The following is a 25304-nucleotide window of genomic DNA, read 5'->3' as shown; positions in this document are numbered from 1 at the left end:
GGAAAGCAAGTGAAGTAACAGGAGGGGAGACAGCATCCAACTCGTCCACCAGCACAAAACAAGTAGCTGGAAATCCATCTCTGAAGGCTTGATGAGACACCACAACTTGCTACCACACTCCTACAAGGAAGCCATAGAAGTGGTGGGTGAGAGGAAAATTATACCTTATACTTACTATGCCACTGCTACTAATATTTAAAAAAAAAAAAAAAGGCAGCAAAACCACACACGTGAAGAACATCTCTGGCTTCTCAGCATAGCTTATTTCCATCCTACCCCCCCCCCCCAAAAACCAAAACAAAAGAAGCTTTATATCTATTTTTGCATACATCACCTACATATAACAAGGTTGTATAATCAAAATGGATCATTTAGGCCAGCAGTTTGAAGCTTGCAGGTGCCTAGATCACAGAACTACAAGTCAAAAAGAAGTGCCCTGATCAATTTCCAATAGAAGGCAAAGTTTAACACCTCTCATTTTCTGCACTTTGTCACTCTTTCTAAATGCTTAAATTGGCAGGAATCTCCTGCAGCCACCTTCCATGCTTCTTCTAAATTACTTGGACATGCAAAAAGAACAGCTTCTCTAAACATCTTTTTGAAGTCTGCAAATACAGCAAGCTTGTTTTTTCCGTAACTAAAGTCTACCACCTTCACAGGCAGCTTATCCACAAGACATGTAGTCAGTGCAACATCTAATAACATTTTACTGTCATCAGTTCACAGAGGGCTCGTAACAAACAAGCAAGAAACAAGACAGAGACCAAAGCTCCACAAAAGAAAGCAGACTGGCACAACAGCTTAAAAAAATAGATTCTGAAAGTACAATGACATGTCTCTGACAGGTCAAGACAAGGAGGGGTTTTTTTCAGGAAGAAAAAAAGTGACAGAACATGCAAGAACCAGCAAACAGAAAATAAGAGTGCCTTAATTAGGAGCATAGAGCACATTTCATGGTAAGCTAATGTCAGTACTAGACACTGGCCACATTTAACAGACACAATTAAGTTAAGAAAGATCCTCTACACAATACTCACATTTTCATTTAGACTGTGCTTACTACTACTGTTGTTCCCACAAACCTGGCACTACATAAGACAACTCACGTAAGAAAGCAGTAAAACCACATTTATCTGGTGCTGCAGAACCACGCACATCAGGGCTAAATAACTAAGCCTATAAACATACTATACGATATATTTAACAGCCATAGCAGCTTAAGATGTTCCTGTTCATATTCCAGTCAAGGCAAGGGGGAGTCTACTGCAAGCGGAGGTCGTAGTTCTGCAACTCAAGACTGCTGAACACTTTGAATCATGAAACCACAGACTCATTCACATCATTACACAAATACAGTTACACTCCTTCAGAACAAAAAACTAGGACAGTCACAGAATAACATATCACGCTGCATAGACTTACAAGCTCAGGAATCTAGACTTTATTATCTATCATACAACACAGGCGTAACCCAAGAGTCAACAGAAATCTAAGAAATCATATCAACCATATGGGCTTGATAAAGCCTATGGAGCATATGCATCGCCCCAGTTTTAAAGAGAGATACACAAGTCAGACAACTGTTCACACAGATCTAGAAAGAAAAGTGGTTAAAACGTGAGTATTGGGGAACAGCACACTGGTAAAGAGGTAAGAGCTGAGCGACACAAGCAGTCAACAACCACATTCAGGGCATAAAGGAAAAAGGAACAGAAATACAGAGACCACAAAAAGTGATCAGATGTCAACAAGAAGCACTAATAAAGGGAATTAATCTCTACCCTTCCCATTTCTGTCCTCCTTTATTTTCCACAGATACCTCATCACAAGATGCCAGTGCATGTCCTTCATGCAACAAAACATGCTCCCCTTCTCAGCAAGTCTCAGATATATGCCTCTGCCCAACAGATAATGTTACCCCACTACCCAGCATTACAGAATATGGTAGCCAGCACACACCTCCACACAACTATTCCACCAGAGCTCAGTGGCCCTTTCTCTGGGCTACCTCTACACACGTTCCTTCCACCCATGTCCTCCCACTGAATAGCCCCCTAATACACTCCTGCCTCTTCCAGTCACTAAAAAAGGGTAAGCGCTCTACTTTGAAAAACCTCCCACGAGTACTAACAATAGCGGGCTGCTACTTTAGTCATGAATTCTTCCGGCCAAAAGCACTTAGCACAGCATTAGCGAACCCTGTTCCTAGCAGGCCCAAATTAGCATTAATATTAACACGTATTGACCACGTTAGGAAGCCCACCCTCAGATACTGCCAGTCAAAGATGCGCCAGTCTTAACGAAGGTGGGAGATTCAAAAGCTGTGTCCGTACAGACACAGGCGAAATAAATATGAAAGACAACGACGTTAACCAGCACAAGACGAGCTCCAAGGTAAGGCACGGACCCAGGCGGCGCATCTGCCACCCAGGGCCGGCTCCCTCCGCGGCAGCCCCCGGCAGCGAGACCCACGGCCTTCCCGCCCACCAGCGCGGAGGCCTCGGGCCCCTCCTCCGCCGCCCGTGCCCCATCCGCCTCCCGCAGGCCCTCACAGCCCCGCACGCCGCAGGCCCCCCTCCGGCCCGCAGGCCGCAGCCCCGGCGCGCCGCCCGGCCGCCCCGGGCCCGGGCCCGCGCTCCCCCTCTGGCTGGCCCCTCCCCCCTGCAGGCCCCAGCTCTCCCCCTGCAGGCCCCAGGCCTCGGCCTCGCTGGCGCGGCCCTCGCCGCCCAGCTCCTGCCCGCGCCGGCCTCACGGGAGCCGCCGGGGGCTCCGCAGGGGCCGCCCCGCAGCCCACGGCCGCCCGGCCTCACCTGTCGCCGGCTCGGCAGGGCCTGGGCAGCGGGAGGCTAACGGCTCCGCAGCGCGCACAACAAGCCGCTCGCAGCGCCGCCGGCCACGCCCCCGCCCCGCCCGCCGAGCCCCGTTGGCTGCCGCGCGCACGTGTCCCGCGCCCCGTTGGCCCGGCGGCCCGTCCGTCAAGCGCCGGCCGCGGTGCGGGGGAGGAGGGGTGCCTCTCGCGGCGCGCCGGGGGGGGAGGGGCGCTGCGCGTGAGGCGCCGGCGGCCTGGCGCGGGGAACCGGGCCCCGCGCGCTTACACCGGGCCCGCCTCAGGCGCGGCGAGGGCCCGCGGCCGCGGCGCGGCGTGGCGGCGAGGGCAGCGCTTTCGCCCCCTCTCCCGGCAGCGAGGCCGGGGGTCTCCAGGCAGCCTCTGTGGGCGAGCAGGGGGCCTGCAACCGGCCCGCTTCGTCAGCGGGTCCGAGGGGAGCTGCCGGAGAGGCGGCTGGTGGAGGGTGCAGGAAGACGGCAGGCAGCGGGACCTCAGCAATCCCCACCGGGACGGCTCAGGGCTTCAGAAACGGCCAGGAGCGGAGCCGGTGCTCTGCCAGCCTCGGCCTGCTCCGCTGGGGCCTGCTGAAGTCGTAGGAAGGAGCTAGGAGGCGAACGTGGGTCTCGCCTCCGTTGCTCCCTGTGTCCGAGTCCTTCCATACCGCTCTTGTAGAAGGAGACATGGAAGTTTTTCCCTGTAGCAAAAGTCAGACTTGAGTAGAAGATGTAGCAGGACAGCCCCAGGCTCTGGGGTGTTTGTGGTCAGCACCTCCCCGTTAGCTGAAGTCTTCTCTTCCCTGGGGTGTTTAGTGCCAGGTGTAGCTCAGGCAAATAGGGGAGCCTCCCTGAGCCATAATACAAAGGAATGCTTGTGACTGGTTAGGACATTAAATTGCTCCTGTGTAAATGAGATGCAAGTGATGATCTGCAGGAGAAGCTGTGGTGGTCAGCGCTTTTCTATGCCCAGAGAAGTCCTTCTGCAATGACCTTAAGGGACCTGCTGGTCAGGACTTTTCCCTCTGTCCACTACCAGCAATTCTTTGGTAGCCAAGGGCATCCCTTTGTATCTGGACCTATTTCCACTGCACAGGAGGAGTCTGTGAATGTAAAATTCCACTATTCTGCAGGCAACAAGTGTCTTTTTGTCATCAAAACAGTATTCTGCAGTAATACCCGTGGTACAAAGCAATATGTGTAGCATGTGACATACCTGTAAGCTTCCAAGTCTGTAAATCCTTTATACCCGTCAAGGTACTCAACTCTGGCCAAAAATTCAGAATATTGCTGCATTAAAATGTGTGGTGCTATTTTTAATTCACAGACAACTCATAATCTGAGTTTTACTTAGTTGAGTAACATAACTGAAAATCAAATTAATGCACCTTTCTCTAGACTAGAACAGTGAGATCTCACCTGAAGGATAGGAACTTGCGATATAGCGGCAAAACCATATATAGGAGTATGCATTCTTTGCCATTTTCTTGCACACGTGTGTGTGGAAATACTCTGTACCTAGTAATAATTACATTGGAACACATGGAAAAATCACACAATGAAAATGCAAATATCTTTACCTATCTTGACACGGCCTCTGGCAAGGCCTTGTATAGTAAATTCCCAACATGGCTGCACTGATGGTATCTGGTTTATCTGCCCAGAAACCCATTTCAGAAACCCTTTCAAGTGGTCCTGTTATACTGGGCCGTTATGTACAGGCTCCTAATCTTCTCTATGTTATGACCAGGAACAGCCCAGCAGCCGCCACAGCCTGCAGGGCACAGTATCAAAGAAAACATAATGGTCAGCATCATTAAATGAAGAGTCCATCGAGGAGGTTAATGATTAAGAGAGATGTTAAAAAAGTTGCCATTTTCAATTTTTTTCTTTACCATAGCTTTCAGTGCCAGATGGGGAATCCTCACATGTAAACTCCAAGGCTGACAGGTCTGGAAATACCCTTCAAGGCCTCATAAAACATTAAAGATGTTTGTGCATCTGTTATTTGCTCATGCTGCTATGTATGCCAGCCACAATATCACAATTTTGTCATTCACATCAATGGCAGCTTTCTGTTACTGTGAATTTTGTATTTTCCTTGTATCATTCAGGTTTTAATTAAGCAATCCCATTCTCGGGCCTAACATGGGTCTCAGATCTCCAAAAATCAAGGCCATGGTCACAAGACAATGCACAGAGCTTTGATGCCTTTATCTTGTAACAGCACATTTGCAATCTCATAATTTCATTTATCACCATAAACACTATGTTATTTAAAACTGTGATGGCAATTAGAAGGTATTATCCTATTAAACTGTATGTCAGTTTTTAAAGGAACGATCTCATTTTGCTGAAATACCTTCATTGTCTGTTGCAGTGCTTCAGTTCAGCATGAAAACACATCAGTCTGAAGGTTTCATGATAATGTGGAATTTTGGAAACATGAAGCTGGGTCTCCCAGTGAAATCATTTTACGATGATGCAATATAAATAACCAGGCTGTTCACAGGTATGTTCAGTCATGCGATTTCTTGAGGTATATTGAAACACGAAAAAAAGCTCACTGCAAACAGGGTAATACTGGAAGCCATTTGTCAACATGGTTCTTACATGGCAAGGAAATGAACAGCGTGAAGTGAATTACTGAAGCGGTTGCCACAAGGACAAATGTTTCGAACTGGCCGTGAACAAACATCAGCTAGAAACTTCAGGTTACAAAAGGAGCGAGACTGTTGCAGAGCTTTCCAACAGCGAAAATGCAACACAGACGGTCGGAAGGCTTTAGGAGCCCGTCTGAGCTCAGGTATGCTCTCCCAGTGCAGAAGTGGTGAGCAGCGGCAGCAGCAGCTGCAGGAGGAGGTGTCCGAGCAGCAGCAGCAGCAGCTGCCGCCCCCGGGCACGCTCTCGCCCCGGCAATACCAGGCTTCCTCGGCTCCAGGCTCCGACAGGCTCTTCTGTGAGCCTCCAGACAGCAGCTCTGTTAATGAATATCCCTATTTTTATGTTGTTTCCGCTGTTATCAAAAACCGCTACTCTCATACCACGGGTTTAGCTTTCCTGGGGTGGCAGGACGGAGCCTCTCGGAGCAACGCCCCCGCCCTCCCTGGGACTCGCGTAAAATGGCGGCCGGGGCCGGCCAGCGCCGCGGGGCAGGTAACGGCGGGGCGGGGCTGGTGGCCGCCCCGCCCCCCGGGCGATCCCCGCCCCGCCTCGCTCCCCCCCACGGCCTCGGGGTGCATAAAATGGCGGCTGTGGCCGTTCTGCAGGTGGTGGTGTGCTTGCAGGGGACTTGGGCTGGCTGTCCTGCCTCTGGGGTACACCTCGCCCCTCGGCAGTTGGTGTAGCTGCCCTGTCCCTGGGGGTCTGCCTTGCTGTCCTGCTTAGGGCCTCTTTTCCTTGGGGGGGCGGGGGCATACTGTAGGTGCTGGAATGTCCTGGGGAGCTCCCACTTCCCTGATCTTCTGTCCTAGTAAAGTATTTCCCGCAGGAAAGGTGTCCTGGATCCTGCACAGCCTTCCCTCCCTGGCTTCCTCAGTGTCTTTACTTCCTTCCTTCCTTTAGGGTCTTGTGTTGCTCTCTGATTTCTTCTTACCATTAAGAGGCCACCTTCACTCTCTCCTGTGGCTTTCTCTCCTCAGGGTCTCAGACCCTGGACTTCCATTATCTTCTGGTTCCCCCCCACCTCTTTCCACAAATGCCCTGGTATTGCTCCAAGACCTAATGCACCCATTTGCTCATCTTTTGGTTTGTGGATCCATACTGTGATCTCATTAGCCAGACTTGGGTCCTGTATTGCTTCACTGTCAGCATCCTTCTGAATAACACTTTCTGGTTTTTCATTTTCTTGGAGTTTCTTTATGCTCTCCTTGCTCTTTCTGGTATTCAGTCCTTGATGCTTTTGTCTTTGTACTTCAGGGTAACTTCCTCCCCAGAGATCTGGTCTGATAATATCCACTTGTTTGGAGTGGTTTGTCCTCTTCAAAAGCGCCTTCTCCTGGTCACTTGCGGAAGGATGGAATTGTACATGGCATTTCACTCCCGTGGGAGTTACCTTCCTTGTGGTTGCTTGCAACTGCTCTTTTTTGTTCTGCCTGTGCTGTCATTTCACTTGTGAGGTGAATTATGTCATCGGGGCATGTTTGTCTCTTTCCTGCAGTGCAGTAAGATCATCCCCATTTAAATTTTCGGTGAATTGTGGGAGAATTTCTCTGGCCTTTCTCAGGTCAATGCAGAAAACGGCGGAAATCGCTGTGTTGAGCTTTGAAGCAGAGTGAGCTTCTTCAGTCAATAGTGGGCATGTTGGCTGGTGAGCATGTTGGTTCAAGCTTCTCTAATTAAACCAGCCACACTTAATCATTTGTGGACAAGTTTTAATTCAATTTAAATTTGCAGTTATTATAAGCTGTTACTGAAGCTGATTTTTCTCTTACCTTTTCTTTGATTTCCTTTTTCCTTTATGTATTAATAGCCTTTGTAAGTGTTCCCCCCCCCCATATTTATTGTGCAGCAGTCACACTATCTATTAGCCTAGTTTCTGAAATCATCTCCTTTAAAATTTACTAGTGCGTAAAAGACCTCCACAGTCAAACAACAAAATGGAGGGAAGCAAAATGGAAGCTTTTCTGGTTGCATCGTTATTCCAAGCTCATAATTTAGGAAGCTTGTGGTTGTGTATGGTTTTATAGCAGTTGTGAATGGTGTCTATGTAAATCGTTTAACTTGATGTAGTGGTTATTTGTAGCATAGTTCTATTTGTCCAGTGAGCTGTTAATTTTCTATTGCAATTAAAATCTAGAAGTTTTGATAAGCATTTTTATAATCTTCAATCTTGCTACATATCTCAGACTAAACAGAGAAGCAAATGGCTGGGAAGTACTTGGGATATTTTGTGGCAAATCTGATTATGCATTTAAGTTTTGGCACTTCAGATCCCTTCTTAAATCATAATAACTTGCAGTGACTGCTGGTAGCATGCTGTCATTTGCTCATGTCTCTGGTGAATAGGAGCAAAGTAATATGTATTTTTTTGTAGCAGTGTAAATCACTACTACTGTGTCTTGCTTACTAGTTCTGGCCTGAGCATGAGACTGTGTTGTGTGCTGTGACCTTGTTTAGCCTAGAAAGATAGGTTAAGCTTACTGACTGACCACATTTTGTAGTCGCAGCTTGGTGTGAAAAACACTTTGTCCAACTGTCAGTAAGATGATATTAATTGCATTTCTCATCATCTTCCAGTCCTTGGAATTTCAGGATGATGTTAAACAATAGTAAAATGCATAGTAAACACACTGCTTGAATTACTTTTTTTGTTTCCCAAAGGTGTGGGGAAAGCGCCTGGTTTTTCTGTATTTTGGAAGGTTTGGCAAAACCTACTGTTCAGGTGTCCACATATGAACTAGTAGTAGGGAGTTATGAAGAGCCTGATGTGTGCTTTAAGAATGGTTGTTCAAGAGTGGCTTGTTAGTCTTGAGATCAAGTATTTATTGCCACAAAAACAAATACATGGACATAGATTTCCTGACCTGTTCTTATATGGCTCAAATGTCTACAGTGACATCTTCAACTGCCTTATTGAAGCCACGAATTTAGTTTGCATGCATCAGCAGAGGTAAGTCCATTGATACTGCTGCCAAACTTGGCACTAAGATTGTTTGGACCAACAACAGTTACATAGTGCTCTGTGTTTTTAATACATTTGACATGAATGGTTTGCTTTCACTGCCAGAGGTTTGTGGTTTCCAGAGCATATGTTCTTGATGGTCTTAAATACAGAAAATGTGGCAATATGAACACCATAATGCCTAAGGAATCTCCCAGGTTTTGTGAAGTAATTAGTCGGCTTGAACGTTTATGGCACTTGTGCAAGCCTTAAGTGTCTCTTACCACCACCGTGGAAGCCATAAAGCACTACAGAATTACTGTGTTATCAGACTTTGAGTGTATTCATACTTCAACGATGTATTTCAAAATTCTAAGAGAGACTTTGTAAAGTCTCATTATCATTAAAATATACATTAATCGCACAATCTTCACAAATTTCACTTACATCAACAAAAAGAATTTCCCACACCAGGGCTTTGTGGAGGAAGGCATGACTATACCTAAAAATGTTTGAAAGTTTGAAACATCAAAGCCCTGTTGACTCTTGTATTGTAGTAACATGAGTCTTTACAGGGCACCAAAGTTTGGAGAAAGCTTGAGCGTCAAATTAGATCAGAATCCTAGCTGAAAAGGATAATGTAATTGTTGTGCTAAGCATGCCAGTTTGCAGCAAATAGTGAAGCAACATGTAGTCTTGATCTGGTTTTATCCCCAAACATGTAGACTTTTGCATTTTCAGGCTAAGTGCTTTAGATAATCCTTTAGCTTAATACATTACACAATGAAGTGCAAGATCTGTCTTCAGGGATTGTCTGTCAGTCAACTGATCAAAGTGCTGGCTGATGTGTGGCTATCCAGCAGTATGTCTGATATTTGGGGTTTTTTTTCCCTGTTTCCAATATTACACTTTGTATATGTTTACATGCTGAATGCTTTTCTGAATAGGTGGGATGTTTACTCACACAGATCCGTGTTATTTGTGCCTTTTAAAGGGTTTACCTTCAGAAATTCTAGTCACCTAGTCCCAAGTATCTTGGGTGTTATAACTGTCAGAAGATAGCATATCATCAGCATAGTAACAACAATACAAGAAGCCCTGTCTTTCAAAAATCCCTCCCAAGAACAGCTTAGAAATGTCGAAAAGCACTGGAGTCAAAACTGGCCTGGGGAAAATTCCTACCCAGCCTAAGTTCAGGCATATCAGCCATCATGGTCATGTGTGAGCACTCAGTCAGGTATGACCAAAACCAATTCAGAATGGCCCCAGGCATATTAAGCCTGGCCTTCAGATGATATCATTACACCCCAGTATCAATATTGAAAGGTCTCTTCCTATCCTCCCTCCCCCAACCCTGCTGAATTTGCTGTAGCATGTGTACATTTAAGCTGTCTTACATGACTTGGTAATTAGTTGTCTTGTAACTATGGTGTGCTATGTTCTAATGTGACCTCTCATGTTTTAGTCAAAGTTCAGCAGTAGATGTAGGTGTTGCATCTACTGCCTGTATGATATGGTGTGGGAAAAGATTCAATATAGTTTGAACTGGGTGAGTAGTAAGCTTCTGAAGAAAGCAAGTCCCTCTCCTTGAACTCATGATGCTTCAGGCTTTAGGATCTACCTGGTAGCGATATAGCAATAAAGAATATTTTTTCCGTACTTTAAGGGTTAAGCTTGTGCGCGCAATGCTTTTTATGTTTGCTAGTTAACTACCTCTAAGATAATACTCTAAAACATCTTTTAAGAACAGTACTGTGTAAAAAAAAAAAAACCAAAACCCCCAAAAAACCCCCAGCACCAGTGTGACTAAATACTACATCATTTATCTTTGATAAAATTTATAAGATGTTCACCTATGCATTACTTTATTTTTTTAAAGTGTTCACATGCTCTCTAGAAGGTGCCTGTACTTCAAAGGTTTGGTTTATTTGAAGAGCTAAATCTGATAATAAACTTAAGTCAAGGCCATGATGTAGATTCAGCTTTCTTTTTGAATGGCAAAATTCTGCTTCTGGTGACGATGGGAAGCTGTTAGGTTTTTAAGACTTATGGCATGATGCTTTTGAGTTTATGAATTTTTGAGTGCACTAATTCTTCAGTATCTTTTTGAAGTCTCTTTACAAGGCATGATGATTCTTGTTTCTGACTTCAAGGCACTTCTCACTGAATGGAAACTAATGCTTGTAATTATTGAAGTAGTACTAATATTGAGTTTTAAAATGTTTTGGTTTAAATGTAAGCTATTGCCAGTGACTTTCCATTTTAATAGTTTCTGAAGTTAGAAAAAGGAACTTTGTTACTGTAACTTCACCTATGCAATTAAATAACTAAGCGTGGAAACAAGTGGCATTATAAACTATTAAAAAAATCTTTACACTGTTGACTTTTTAAAAATAAAAGCTGTATTATTTGGGTGTTGAGGTGAACCGTGGTATCAGAATAATATATTCACAAGCAATGGACATATAGCAAAAGGAGGAATGCTCTAATAGTTTTCTACCTTCCTTGGTAAGGAGAGAAATTATATGATCTGATAAAGGCTTTTAGAGCAAGTTCTTAAGTCAGTTTTCCTATGCAATTGAACCGTGTCATTTTAGGGAACTTGTTCTGTTAGCTGTTACAACTAATGAAACTTAATATTTTTTCTCCCTTCAGTTTTGGATCTCTATGGCATAAGGTTCCCCACTGCAATAAATTAGCTTATCTGCGTTGTATGGCTCATGCTTTAATTTAAATCTAACAGCAAACTAAAACTTCTGAATACAGAAATCAGGTTGTAAGCTAATGGCTTAAGGATATATGAAAAGATAATTTATTCGCTTTCTAAATCAGGTCTGCAATAAAACTTGCAAGGTAGAAATTGAAGGTTTGTATTTTCTTTCAGGAGAGATCGGCTTTGGCTATGGTAACTCATGGGGCCTGAGCTACTGCTGTTTTGTCCCCATAGACAAAAGAGCAGCTTTTTTAATGATTGAAATAATACCTACAAAAAATCAGTGTTTAATTGTTAACTTATAGCATGCTAAGAGAACACTACTTGGCTTGTCACACTGGGCAGAAGCCCTTTAGCAATTTTAAGTAACACTAGTCCTTAATTACTAGGAAATCAACAGCTATTTGTTTATTGATTGGCATTTTCTGGCTTGTTTGTGTGACTTTATCTTAGCTCCACGTCTAATCGTTTGTGGCCTTAATTTTATGTCATGGACTTGAACTGCATTAGTCAGTCTCCATAAGCTGACTGGCCTGCAGGGTGATATTAAAATGTGGTATCAGTAAATTCTATGCGTGGAAGATGGGTCTGTTAAATAAAACTTTTTCTTACTTGTTTCTTTTTTTTAAAGCACTCAGCCATCTACAGTTTAATCATATCCCATCAGTGCGGTGAGCTGTACTGTAGAGCAAACTCTCACATGGGCATCTCCTACTGCATGGGCTGTCAGGCCAGTTGAACTGTTGCCTCTGGACTGTGTCGGACACAGTCAGTGCAGGGCTGCGGTCGTGCCTGTCAGCAGTAGGAACTTACTCCCCAGCTTGTCCTAACACCAGACTTTCAGGAAGGGGACGTGGATTAATGCCTGGGGAGGTTTTAGTCAGCAACCTGTATTGACAGTATTTGCTTATGCTAATTGCACCGTCAAGAAGTAATGATTAAGATTCTTTATGATCTGTGTGTCTAATCTTTAATTGAAAAGACTCAGTTGTCACTACCTTCAGTTTTCTTCATGCCTACACAGTTCGTTTAGGCAGTCAAATGTGGATTTCAGGTGATGGATAATGAAAAGAAAACCCAATTCTGGAGCTTCCTCTGCCACACAACAGTTTAATGGAACTTAAATTTTACTGCTGAATATTCCTCCTCAGGTAACTCTGGAAGTAATAGGCAGTGCATCAGGACTAATAAATCCGAGCTTTTGGTCTAGGCTATGACAAGTAATTCTCCAGGACTCCTGACAGAGAATGCCTTTCCAGCAGCACTGCATCTCGGGCAGTGGCTACGTGGCATGTGTGCATACAGAATTATGGTTATGTTTCTGGGCTTTCATCAACTATGTTTATTTCCTGGATTAGGGTCAGGATTTTTGATCATTTTACAAGAATTTGGTTGCAGTCACCTGTGGCTATTAGTCTGCCCAATAAAGCAGATAAAACAGACCTGTCCACCATAAGGACTCAGGCTGCATCAGGAAAAAAGGGATGTGAATTGCAGGCAGTGAGGCCTCCGGGTGAACTAAATTAGCAATTTCCTGTTTTGTCACAGTATCAAGTTATGAAGATTTTGCAGGTTTTTATTACTTATAGTAGAAGTGTAGGTTTTGGAGTGTATTGAACTAACCACTTTGATTTATCAACAGAAACGATTACTATGTCCCAAGAGGTTACTTTTCTTTGGCCGTCAGAACTTGTTTTGCTCGTATGTTTGTTCCTTGACTCTGAGCCGTGTTTTTTGAAACTTTAGGTTGAATTTGCAGGCCTGGTCCTTAAAGGGAGCTTTGTTGTAACTGTAAAATGAGCGTGTATAACACAGAAATTCAGAGTAAAATCATATAATCTCTGCAGTACTGTTTCTGCAGTAGTTTGTCAGAATCGTTTTATTGTTCCTTGCTTGCTGAGACTGCTACCAGAGAGCAAAGTGCAGCTGATATCAGCATTTCCTAGGGACTTTTATCTCAGTAGAGTATTCTGTTCTCATGCTTTAAAGATAATGAAATGAGTCATTGTCTTTACATCTCATGTGATTTATTATAGACATACATCGCTAATGCTTTCCGAGGGAAAAAAAAAACAGATCTTTTGTTCAGACTTGTGGCTTTGAACTAGTAGGCTGGTTGGAAGTTTGCATAACTAGGGAGTTGCTTTGATTTATTTTTTTTAATCTATGGTACTGAGAACACTTCAGCAGACAATGGAGCTCATGAGAGCTTTTTGATTATTTATTTTTATAGGTATACTTCTGCTTTGGCACCAAGGATGAAGAGATTCATTAGCACCTTTTAGTCTATATGGATACATCAATGTTTTATTCTCCTACTGAAAAAGTGAGGCTTACCTGCACTGGGTGCAGACTGGTAGCTCTGATAAAGGAGTAGATTTGACATCTTGAAGAAAAAAATGTCAACTTGTGAAGCTTTGGGAATGTAGAAGACTTCCTAGACTGACCATCAATACAAACTGTGCAGTAACATCCCCAACCCATTCTGTCATTAGCCTTTGATATACTTGTTTATGACCTAGTTCATCTTTTGTAATGAAGGTGACAAGGTGGAGTTATAACAAGAAGTGAAATGAAAGAAAAATACAGTTTAGGCATTTGTCCTAACTCAAAGGATGTATTTGTAGGGGCACCTATCAAATTACTGCCAAGTGCAGAATAGGATGTTTGAAGGAGGAAGGAGTCCTGTGAGCTGCCGAGGAGCTCAAGTCAAATGTAGGCACACTTGTGCTTGAGCAGAAAATACTGACAATCCTTGCTAGACACTCCATGGTAACAGAAGTAATGAGCAGTTCTGCAGAGGACAGAGGGAGAGCAGGACTGTTATTCACCTCCCATAATAAACAAGTTTCTCAATTACAAGCCCTCCTTGCCCACAGTGGCAACTCTTTTGCTGGTCCATGTTTAATACTAGTGGTAGCAAGTCTGTAGACCTGATGACCCAAACATAACTGCCTTTTTTTTATTCCTACACCAAACCAAGATTGTCAGTAAGCTTTTTGAGCTGGAAATGTTATGGCTTTTAGTTGTTTGAAATGCTGGATATGCCTGCTGTAGTATAGATGAGGGTGAGAATTATGGGGGCCACCAAATTAGCTCTTAGAATAAACTGCATGGTTCATACAGGGAGAAATCCCATCCGATGTTGAAGACTCTGCAAATCCCATAGTTTTCATGGACCATTAGGAAAACAGAACTGTATGTATTTTTTTCTCAGAATACCTGTATCACTTACAGTTCTGTAATAAGTATGATAATAATTGAATCTTAATTTCCTGGCTGTAGGAGGTGCTGGGATCCAGTGCACAATTGGCTCTATGCATTAACATCTGTTAGAACTGCAGTGAAATTTGGAATGAATCAGTTGGAGATGAAGAGATTTGGTTTTTTTCTGGTTGGTTGTCTGTTGAAATTCCTCTCTTGTGTGAGGAGGTGTTTTCTGCCAGATTATAGCCAATTATACTGGCAGTATAGTGTGGCAGGAGTCATGCAGTGTGTTTTTAAACTTTGCAGGGTGAAGTGTGGGTCAGTATATTCATTTTCCAGAAAAAAAGATGAGCAGTGAGGAGATATAATCTAATGTTATATAGGGCAGAACATGACGAATTATAGGAAGACTATGCATGATTGAATAGTTAATGGACAACAGTAAAACTTGGGGGAAAACTGTCCTAGCTGTTCCACAATATAAGGAGCTGTGCTGGCTATCACTACTCAGGAGCAAAAAAGCTAAGCATTAGCTTATCAAATCTTAGACATTAAGAACAAAAATAGAGGACAGAAAACATTATGCTGCTGTTTTGTATAATGACAGTGGTTTGCCTGTGCTTGGGATACTGATGGCATGCAGTTGTCTGTTCCTCTTGTCTTGGAAAGGATATGGTAGGACTTGGGAAGGGCCAGAGTCTGGTGACGGAGATGATCAAAAGCAGAGCATAGCTTCCATAGCAAGAATGACTGAGTGGGCTGGGAGTCTTCAGCCTGGGAGAGATGATTTAAAGCAGATACTAGATGTTTACAGAATCTGAAGTGGCATGAAGCAGCTGGATAGGAACTGACTGTTCACTGTCTCTTCTAGTGCTACATGAGCTCAGGTTTGCAAGTGAAGCTATGAGGAGCTACCTTCAAAGCAAACCAAAGAAGGTGATGATTCTTGCAATAGGCAGTAGAACTATGGCAGTCTTGCTCAAGCATGCTGTGGCTGCAGAAAGCTAAAGAGGAAAAAAAGGAGGCTAAGCAAGTATTTGAGAGATGTTTTGAGAGTTCCCAAAGGACAAATTATATCAGGTGTGGGATATTCTTGGGGCTGACAATTGCAGCAGAGGGACTTGCGAGGGAGTATTCTGTAATGCCTCTTCCCTCAGTGTTTGCTTATGGGCACCATTGGAGACAGGATACCATGCTGGGTAGACCTGAATGTGCTTATTGCCAGCTAGTACCTTTTTGATAGACTTCACACAGTTGCTTTATCACTACTTCATGACTTTCTTCTCTGTGTGGGCTTCATTTTGCTGAAGTCATCTCTGTCTAGTGTAAGCTGGTCTAGACTCCCTCTGTAGGCAAAAGAAAGCAATAGCCAGGATGACTTACCTTTCGGAGATACCTATTGCTCTCAGACCATTGAGAACAGACAGATTTTCTTGAGGACTTGTATGTCCTCTGGCTGGTGGCCAGAGGTGCACCCATTCGGGGTGCATTTGGTTTGATCTGCCACTGGTGCGAAGCCTGTGGCCCCTAGGCAGCTGTCAGGATAACTGAATGACTAAAGAAGTTGTTGCATGTTGTACTGATCTAAGACCCCCATTTCTTGAGGGATGTACTTTTTCTCCCTAATACAATGTATTTCAGTCCTTAGTAAGTATCTCTGGGTATTGCCATTAATGAATCAGCTTTGACTTTCTAGTGAATTTCAGAGAAATGCTTTTAGACTTCAGCACGTTATCTGCTTCTTTTGAATGGTAAGACATGTTTCTTATTTAAGTGTTCCACATCTAGGTATTTCTAGAGAGTCAAAATAAACAAATCTTACTCCTTCTTTTTTTCTCCATTGCAAGAATATCTGTTTTGAATCGATATCTGTCATGCTAGCAGGAACGTTGGATTTTATATGTTTTAATGAGTTCTTGTGTCTTGCTTTAGAAATTTGCAACATGCCCTAATTTGGGGGTGACTCAAACTGAGCACCATTTGGAATTGGAATGGACCTCTCATGGGAATGAATTAAAACTACCTTCTTGTCCAGAATTATTATCAATGATTCCTGCTGTTTCCCCTGCACCTCCAGCTGAGCTCTCATAGAGTAAGCACAATTAGCCTGCTTCCTGCTCCCAAGTCATTCCTTGCCAATACCATGAAAATGTCATTAGGTACTTTTTCTACAAACAATCTCATTATCCACCACTTGGTGTCCGCCTCAAAAAATTAAATCTGTGAATTGTCTGCTGTGTCAGTCAATTAAAAACAACTATTTTTTACTACAGTCTGTTTTATTAATCTTTTTGTTTTTCTGTTGGAATTCTGTATACAAGATAATTATGGTTATGAACAACAAACATCTGCAAGCAACTACAAAAGCAAGCAGTACCACCAGCCAGCACCTGCCTACTCAGCTGCAGCATGCTGCCGGGGATTCGTACTGCCCACCAAGCAAGTGCTGCTGGAATCTGGCATCCATGTCTTATGTATGTATATGTTTTATTTTAAAGTTCTTGCAGTACAGGTAGTTGGTTCTCAAATAAGACACTTAAAAAAAACAAGGCCACTATTTCCTGTAGTCACGGAAGGAGATAAGCTTCCTGCTCAGAATGTCTTTCTGGAGAAGCTTCTCTCTCTACTAAGAGAAAGAGAATAGTTTCTTCAGTATGAAATTATTATTGTGAATTGTACCTTGTTGCTCAAATACCTGTTTCATATCAGGCATTCAGTTCTCATAAATAGGTTGTATTTAATGCATGTTCTGAAACTGTAGAAATAAGAAATGGGGGAAATTATTTTCACTCCTGTCTTTTGTGACTTTGTAACTGGAAAACGTAATACTATACTTCATAATCACATCACCAAACAGGATTTGAAGTAACTCGAATACATAAGCAATATTTTTCCATATCTATTTGTTGAGAGAGTATGATGATATGAACTGTGAATTATAAATATTCTTCATTAATTCATTGAAATTATGCTAGAAAATGTGATATTTCTGTAGCAGTGAATTTGAGAAATCTGAAATGAAACAGTTACAGAATTAGTATTTCACCTTTTTAATGGGTGATGTAGATTAGCCTACTCCATTGATTTGGGGGCGGGGGGGAGCAGGGGGGAAGGTTTAAATAGGTACACTGTTTGAGAGACTCTAAAAATATGTTCCTTGAGCTCCTGGACACATGTATATATTGAAAAATAGGATAGCGAACAGTGTATTTGTGACTAAAATTGCTAGATAACTTTGTCTTGTTGAGGAAGCAAGAAGTGCTAAAAAGTGACTCATATTTTGTTAACCCTTATTTTTTTCTTCTGATATTTATTTTAGTAATGAGAAAAGCTTTCTTCTCCAGACAAAATGTAAATATTTTGATGATAAATGCAGTTTTCTCTGCCTACTGGAATGAATATGTGCTGTTTCAAACTTTTTATTTATATAGCTTTGTATTTCTTCACTTGAATTCTTAGGATTTTTGTTAGATAACCTCCTTCTGTTTTAAGAAGAAATTTTTATTGATGTGCTAAACATCTCTTTCCTAACTTTATTTGTATGAAAGTTTGGGAATACATCTTCTGGGGTGCCTTCTGTCCTGCAACTGGTTATAGGTGTGTCCATTAATGCCTGGAATTGGGGCCAGCTGCCCCCACGGAGGAGTGTGTGGAATCCACCCAACTGAATTCCACTGTGAGAAACAAAACTTGAGAGGGGATTTTCCCCCCTACCCGTGTTACTTTCTCATTTGCTACTTGGATGACAGCTTGCTTTTTATGGTGGAAGAAAGGAGAGATCTGTTACTTAAAGTGATGTTTGCAGAGAGCTATAATGTCTTATGAGAGTATACTTAACAACCAAGAAGTTACCACACCTGAAACTCCCAGATTTTTTTCAGAAGCAAGCACGTGATATGCCTGTAACTGCCTGGCCTCTTTGAACTTCTGTCTACATTAGTTATGATTCTTAGTTAGTGCCTTACTGAAAACTTACATGGCAAACAGGTTGGGGCAAAAGGGTCCTTAATTCTTTGTATTTTATGAGGTGACATGCATCTAACCAAGTGCATATGGCTACAATATTGTCACCTGTATCTAAATGAGCTACATTAGGTATGCTCCACAGTCGACAAAAAGCTAATCATGTAGGTATGTTTGGCCATATGTAGGTCTTGCAGCCAAGACTGGACTGGTTGTATAAGAAGCCTAAAATGAATAGGTTGTGTGTGAGTGCTTACAGTAGTACAAGGCAGTAAAGGAGAAATTCATCAAAATGTTAGTGCTTGTGAGCTTTTTATACATTGCAGGTTTGAATGTGACTCCAAAGGGGTTTTTTTGTTTGTTTTAATCTGAGTGTTTCAGGAAATTTTCCATTTATTTTCAGAGGACATTTAATGTTTTAGTAGAAAAACAGTACCGTCATTGAAAGGGAAATGAATATGTTGCCCTGTTTGATTGCAGACTTACCAGGAGCACTTAGAATGACAAAAGCACAAAAAGAAAGACGTTGTTCAGAAGACAGGAAACCAAGGAAACAGGAGCCCCGGCAGGATTCAAAACCAGCTTCAATGTGAGCTCTGTGATGTCTCTCCGCAGGAGCAGGTGCATGTGCGGCACATATCCGGGGAGCCATCAGAAGGTGGGATAGGTTTGTAGAGTTATGAACATGACAGAGCTTGCTTATGTTCTAGAAGTGTGTACAGCAAGTAAGAGATCTTTCAGAAACATTTCTGAAAGAAAAATTGTGATAGAAATATATGCTTTAAGTCAGTTCACTGCAGTGAACAAACTCTTGGGATAACCAGGTGTGAGCCTAAGTGTGTTGCTCAGCTTTGCCAAATGTCCCTCCCCTAACACTGTAGTCTATGCCGAGAAACCGAACCATTTAAAAAATGTTTTCTATAACATTTTTCTCTAAACTTATGTTGAAGTGATGTTACAGTTAACAAGGAAATAACTTTATCATCTCAAAAAAACGCAACAACCTAAGCATAGCAGAATCAAATCTCAAGTGTATTTATTGAAATATTCCTGAAAATTATTCCACAATTGAACTTGTTTTTGACTGTTCAAGCCAATGTTTCTAAAAAAACTTTCGCTCCAAATGTTCAGTTGTCTTTGGACATAGTACTTTAAGTCTTGTCTAAGTTATGGCTTTGAAAATATCTGAGCACAAGATCTGTCAAGTTTTTTGTTTGGCCTGGGAAGAAGACTGCATACTTCTAAGATCATTGTGTGGTCATTCAGAGTTGTCTCTACTGGAGTTCTTTTCTAATGTCCACTTTTATACCAGAGTATTTACAGCAGGGTGCCAGTATTTACTACTCACTCTTAAAGAAGCTGAGACAAGTCTGTTTTGTCTGTGAGATCAGCTATGCATCTGAAGTTGGTCTGCACTGTTCTTTGTAGTCTGTTGAGCCTAGAAACTGTTGTATGAATAGAAGCGGCTGACTTCTGAGAACTGCCCACAGAGAAGGGATGCTGAGGATGAAGAGGAGAAGGTGGTGTGAGCTATAACCTGTTCAGAAATGTTTTGGAATATTGAAGGCACTGGTGTCTGGTGTGTAGCATCATATAGATGTTCATGTCAGCTTGTGATAAAAAGCTTAAAATCTTTCAGGCCTAACTACAGTGTTGCAGCTGATATAGTAACCGTCATCAAAGAAATAATTATGGTTAAATTTGTGTTTGCAGAGCACAAAGATTCTAGGAGAGTCTCAAATTGCCTTTTCTTTCGAAAGACTTCTTACCATTGCAAGAACTTCCCTGTCTTTGCAGAGATCCTATCATTGCAAAGAGTAACTTTTTAATGTTACCTGTTGGACGTTGCGGCAGTCCGACTGAGAGACAGATACTCAAGCAGAAGCTTTTGCTTAACAAAGCAAAACTTTTAGCATAGGCATTGGTTCTGTGTTGCATTAGAGGTGCATATCTCAGTAATAAATTTAATCCATTACTGTCAGCTGCTATAATGAAATGGAATAGAACAAATTGGGGAAGATTTTATGGTGACAAACAACTGACAATAGTATGAAGGATTTTTAACTTAAATGTTATTAAGGATGTCTTCCTAAATAATAAAGAATTGGGCTACTAGTCCAGTTTTCTTCATTCACAGACTAATAAAAATAGAGGGAACAAGCAACAAACTTGTGGAAGAGAAGGTGATGAAACCAGAAGCAGAGCTACAACTATCTCTGAAAATATATCTGGAGGGCTGCTGGATGCACAACCTGTTTTACATGACCATGTAGAAGAGGTTAACGTCTTTCCTCACAAGACAGATTGCTATGTGAGGCTTTTGCTTTCAGACACACTCATCATGATTTTTAACATATTTGCAATGTAGTTTTTTCAACAATACTTGATCTAGCTGTTGAACTTACTCCATGCTGTTTTATTTTGTGCATAATTACCTTACTATGATTTTTCAAAAATACATTTATGGGCAAGGTTTTGTATTGTTGGGCTTTTTTTCTGTGGGTAAATACTGTTTTTAATGCTGTGCCAGGTGATGAAACATTTGGATTGTTTCCATTGTTATTATTTCATGAATTCCTGAAAATGTTACTTTGCCTTCAGTTATGAAATTGTACACTAAGATTTGAAATCTAAATTAAATCTTCAGGTATAACATTTCCAGTGAGATCAGGTTTTGTTCTTCCCATTCTCACTGTAAGCAAAAGCAGATAAAAAGGAAAAAAAGAAAAGCAAGTGTAAGAATTATTTATGCCTGGAAAAAGCCTATGATGACACAGACAGGTGATTGACTGAATACCAGGGAGTAGGTGGGTGCTGCAGTAAGTGGTAATGATCTTTAAGGGAACATACCTGGGTGCACTATGAACTCAAAAAAATTCCTATAAGAAATTCTTTGCCAGAAGATGATTGCTATTTCTTATGAGCTTTAAAATGAAGTCATATCCATTATGATGACAAATACTGTCTTGTCTCTGTATGTGAATGAATCGTGTTCTAGTTAAATTTTGATGTGGGATTTTCAGTTGCGTCTTTCTAGAGCCCTTTGCAGCTTAAATGGATGTTGCGTTTCCTTCCTGTCTTAAATAACATTGTAATGCTGTTGTGAGCTTTTAAAATAGCTGTTGTACATTATGCAATGGGTTGGCAAAATTTTAATAAGGAATAAGTATGTGCATCTTGTGAAAGTACATTCTGGTGAGGAATTCCTAAATGCAAAACAGTTGTTACTGTCATGAGTAGTTATCCTGAACAATATGTTTTATGTCTCAGATTGGAAATGATGAAGGAAAAAATATCTGACTTCATTGTAAGCTCCGAGTGCAGTTTCAATAGGTTTGTATTTAGTGTTCAGAGAGTAGTGCTAGAATCCTACCACCAAAATAAAAAATGTGATAGGAGGTGGGGAAAAAAGTTCTACTCTTGCATATGCCTGTAAAACTGCAGCAGGTGAGTGATGGAAAACTGCCAGTAAGTAACAGGAAAATCCATGGAGACCCCCAAAGACTTAGTCTAAATGACAGAGGTGATATATTCTGCTATTCTGTCTGCTTTTGAGGGAGAATTTCTTGTATGATTACTGCAGTTAAGAAGATTACCAGGCAGCTGTAAAGCCCTGCATGCACTCAGTTGTCTCAGATCTTTAACATTTTTAGAAAGAAGCCTTGAACTGAGCTCTTCATTAACTTGACATTCATCCCTAGGAAGCTCTGTTTATTATCAAGTGCAGGTCAAAGGGCTGTTTTGTGTGTGGTTGGTTGGGGGGGTGTGGTGTGTGTCTGTATTGGTGGTAAAGTAGCGAAGATAATTTCTTACTTGGCTATTTATATGATACAAATTATCACAGAAGTTATGTTCCTGGTGGTTTTACAGACCTGTGAGAATGCAATCCATAAACTAATTTCAAAGTGCTAAAAAAAACCAAGGCAGAGTCCCAAGGACGGGCAAATGTCTAGAGAAGCAGCAAGGTTTGGTTAAAGGGAAAGCATGTTTATTTGCTTTTTACTTCTAACATGTCACTTTTATCCTCTCCATAGGCATCAAGCCTGTTAAATCCTGGCAGTGGTAGGCAGCATGTTCTTGAAGGTGTGGTGTCAGGCATGCTGTTGACAGGTGGGTATCACAGCATTACCCGGGAGCCTTATGGGAACCTTTGACACAGCAGCTCATGCTGTGAATGTTGTTCCTCAGTTCTGCCGCCTCTTGGTTGTTATCTTATGAAAGTGTGTTAAAAGTGTGATGTTTTGACTCCTCTGCACTGCTGAGTTGCTCTATTAAAATAATATTGATAGCAACACTCTGTCCAGGAAGGAGACCTGTCTACCTTCTGATTCGTAAGGAAAGACTAATACTTGAATTTGTCAGAGATGTATTTCAAGCCCCCAGGCACTCACACTTGGCTTTTACAAAGCTCATGTTGCTTTTCTGAACGCTTGCAGTTGTTATTTATAGAAAAGCTTTTAAGGGAAGTCTCAAATGCTGTAACTGTGTGCTCATTCCAGAGATTCTAAAGCTTGATCAGTTTGTCACATTTTCTTACTTGAGGTAAAGCAAAATTCCAGAACTATTTAAACAGTTTTTAAACTTTAGTTTTAATTCTTTGCCTGCTGAGTTTTGCTGTTAAAAACCTGACTGCAATATATTTATTTTTGTGATGTGTTTTCTTTCTCATATCTTGCATTGTCAGATGAACCTGGGCTGTAAGATCCCCTGTTAGAAAAATAAATTGGATTCTTTGGAGACCGTAAGCTGCCAGGAGTGAGATGATGTCACAGTCCATGCACAGGTAGAAAAGAGCAGTTAACAACAGTTAAGGAGGACACTTTGGTAAATGTTCCTGGCAGTGGTATACTGGAGATCCCCATTGCAATTAACACTTTTAAACTACTGAGAGATGTGGTCTGCATTTTATTTATTATTATATTTCTATCATTAGTAACACCAGAAATTGTGTTTATGTTGCTCACTTTTTAATAAAGGGATTCATCCAAGTGAGTGAATGTTTCAAGAGAGAGGCCAGCTGTCTTTAAATATAATGCTACTTGTTTTAAATATTTCTATCTGTTGTTGAGTCCTCTGTGACATTTTTTTATTGCCTGTGTGGAAAACCATAGAACTTACTGTAGCACATAAAATTGTACAGTGCATAACTCAAGCCCTCTTCCATTCTGTTTGCTTAGTTGTTCTTAGTTTGGTATGCAGTAGGAAAGGTCATTTACATATAATTCCTTCTTTTTCATTGACACTTAAAATTTGCCTGACTGTGCTGTTTCTTTGCAACGAAAGCCTTGACTTTCTTGATCAATATCGAAAAAGCAAACATTAAAATCCTACAGTTAGTTGTGTTAAAGATGATGAAGGAGACTCGAGTATGAGACTAAAATTGCTGTAGCCAGTCTTGCCTGAAACTTCTGTGGCTCAGTGCAGAAGTCTGATTAAGAAGACTGCAGCTTGGACACCAAATTCTTGGTTTCTTATTTTCAAAGTAGCTGGCTACCTTAGCTTGAGGTGAGTGTTTGCAATATAAGCTTAATTGCTATGTATGGTGTAGTGGTGGTGATGATCTTCTAAACAACTTTAAATTCCAGCTTCCATAGTGTGTGTGGGAAGAACTGCAGATTTCTATGTATTTCCTTCATACAGCTGCCTTCATTTCAGTCAGGTTGTTACCATTTTATCTCCTCCTTCTGCTAGCATGTTTTAAAAATGCTGGCTTTCAGGAAAAAAAAAAATTAACAGGGGAGTTGGAATGGGCTCCTTACCATCTCCAAAAAATACATTTAATGCATGCAGTAAAAAAAAGGAGAGACAGCTAGAAAAGCAGAGTGTGAAGGAGGTGGAAAAAAATGACAAAAAAGAAGATGCTGCCTAATAATGATACTGCCTGTATAAAATAATGTTCATATTGTTCCAATTTTTATACATAAAGAGGTCGTGGTTTGTTCTGATATCTTACATTTTTAATAACTTTTCCCTGAAATAGTGTACTGTAGGTAGTTTTAAATCGTACTATAATCACTACAGAAATTGCACCATTGTGTAAGAGAGAAGTTGCCTGTAGCAACAGTTCCTTTCCTTGTGTTATGTCTCCTACCCCTCCCACTCCCTTGCTCTAGAAGAAACTTTCCCACAGCAAAACAAGTAGACAGTCAGATGCTATTAAAGAAAAACAAACAAACAACAACCTCCAAACAAACAAAAAACCCTAAACAAAACAACACCCCCCCCCATTGTGTGTATTCTTTATACATCTTCTTTATTACTTTAGATTTCTGCCCTCATACTGAAGGCAGTTTCTAGCCTGGCCTGAAGTGGCTGAAACTGCCATGTTTTGTTATATGGGTTTGGCTTTTTTTAGTCCACCCCTTTTGGAGCAGGGATCTTGCACTTCAGAGGTTACTGTTTGGGAGTAGTGAAGAGTTGTACAGAGATACACAGCTGCTTGCTTAGAGCCTTTTTGGTTGTTTTGGCAAAGGTGACCAAGCAAATGTGTGAAGGACGGGCTGTAACATGGCTTTAGTGTTGTCATAATGGCACCTGGAAAAAGAGTACAGTGGAGAAAAACAGAGTTGAATGCTTTTGTTGTTCTATGTGATGTTGCCAGTTAGCTAGCCGATTGTCACAGGCTTCAGCTTCATGCATACGTTCTTCATTTAAACTTCAGTTTCAAATCACTCTTCACATTCCTTAAGGCTTTTTGTAGTATTTTGAGCAATGGCTTTTTAGAACTTACTGAAAAACATTATTTCTGCATTGTTTATTGTCAAATAAAGCTGTTTCTTCTTTAAGTACGTTGGGGAGGGGGTGTAAATCAGGTTCTGTTTAAATATTCTGAGTTAAGAATTACAAGGCGTACAAAAATACATATTTGAAGAGTGATGCGTTTCAGCACTTCCATAGATGTTTAAATAGATGCATTGTCGTACTTAACTAGTACAGTGCAGTGTATTCTGAACTAAAACGTGCTCACAGCTAGCTGGCTCTGCTGGAGCTGCTGCCATC

The 25304-nt window shown here is 41.5% G+C and overlaps 1 protein-coding gene across 2 annotated transcripts in view; it reads right to left on the bottom strand.

The window, feature by feature from the left end:
• ELAVL1 (ELAV like RNA binding protein 1) overlaps window positions 1-2916 on the bottom strand; it is a 47705-nt gene extending 44789 nt beyond the window's left edge. For both annotated transcript variants that reach the window (XM_052801877.1, XM_052801879.1), the window contains exon 1: window positions 2811-2916. The gene's annotated coding sequence lies outside the window, so the exon portion shown is untranslated. The remainder of the gene's footprint in view (window positions 1-2810) is intronic.
• Between the last annotated feature and the right edge of the window lie 22388 nt (window positions 2917-25304).

The sequence above is a fragment of the Harpia harpyja genome, chromosome 11, assembly GCF_026419915.1.
Source record: "Harpia harpyja isolate bHarHar1 chromosome 11, bHarHar1 primary haplotype, whole genome shotgun sequence".
Lineage (NCBI taxonomy): Eukaryota > Metazoa > Chordata > Aves > Accipitriformes > Accipitridae > Harpia > Harpia harpyja.
This window is presented reverse-complemented; position numbering and strand designations above follow the sequence as displayed.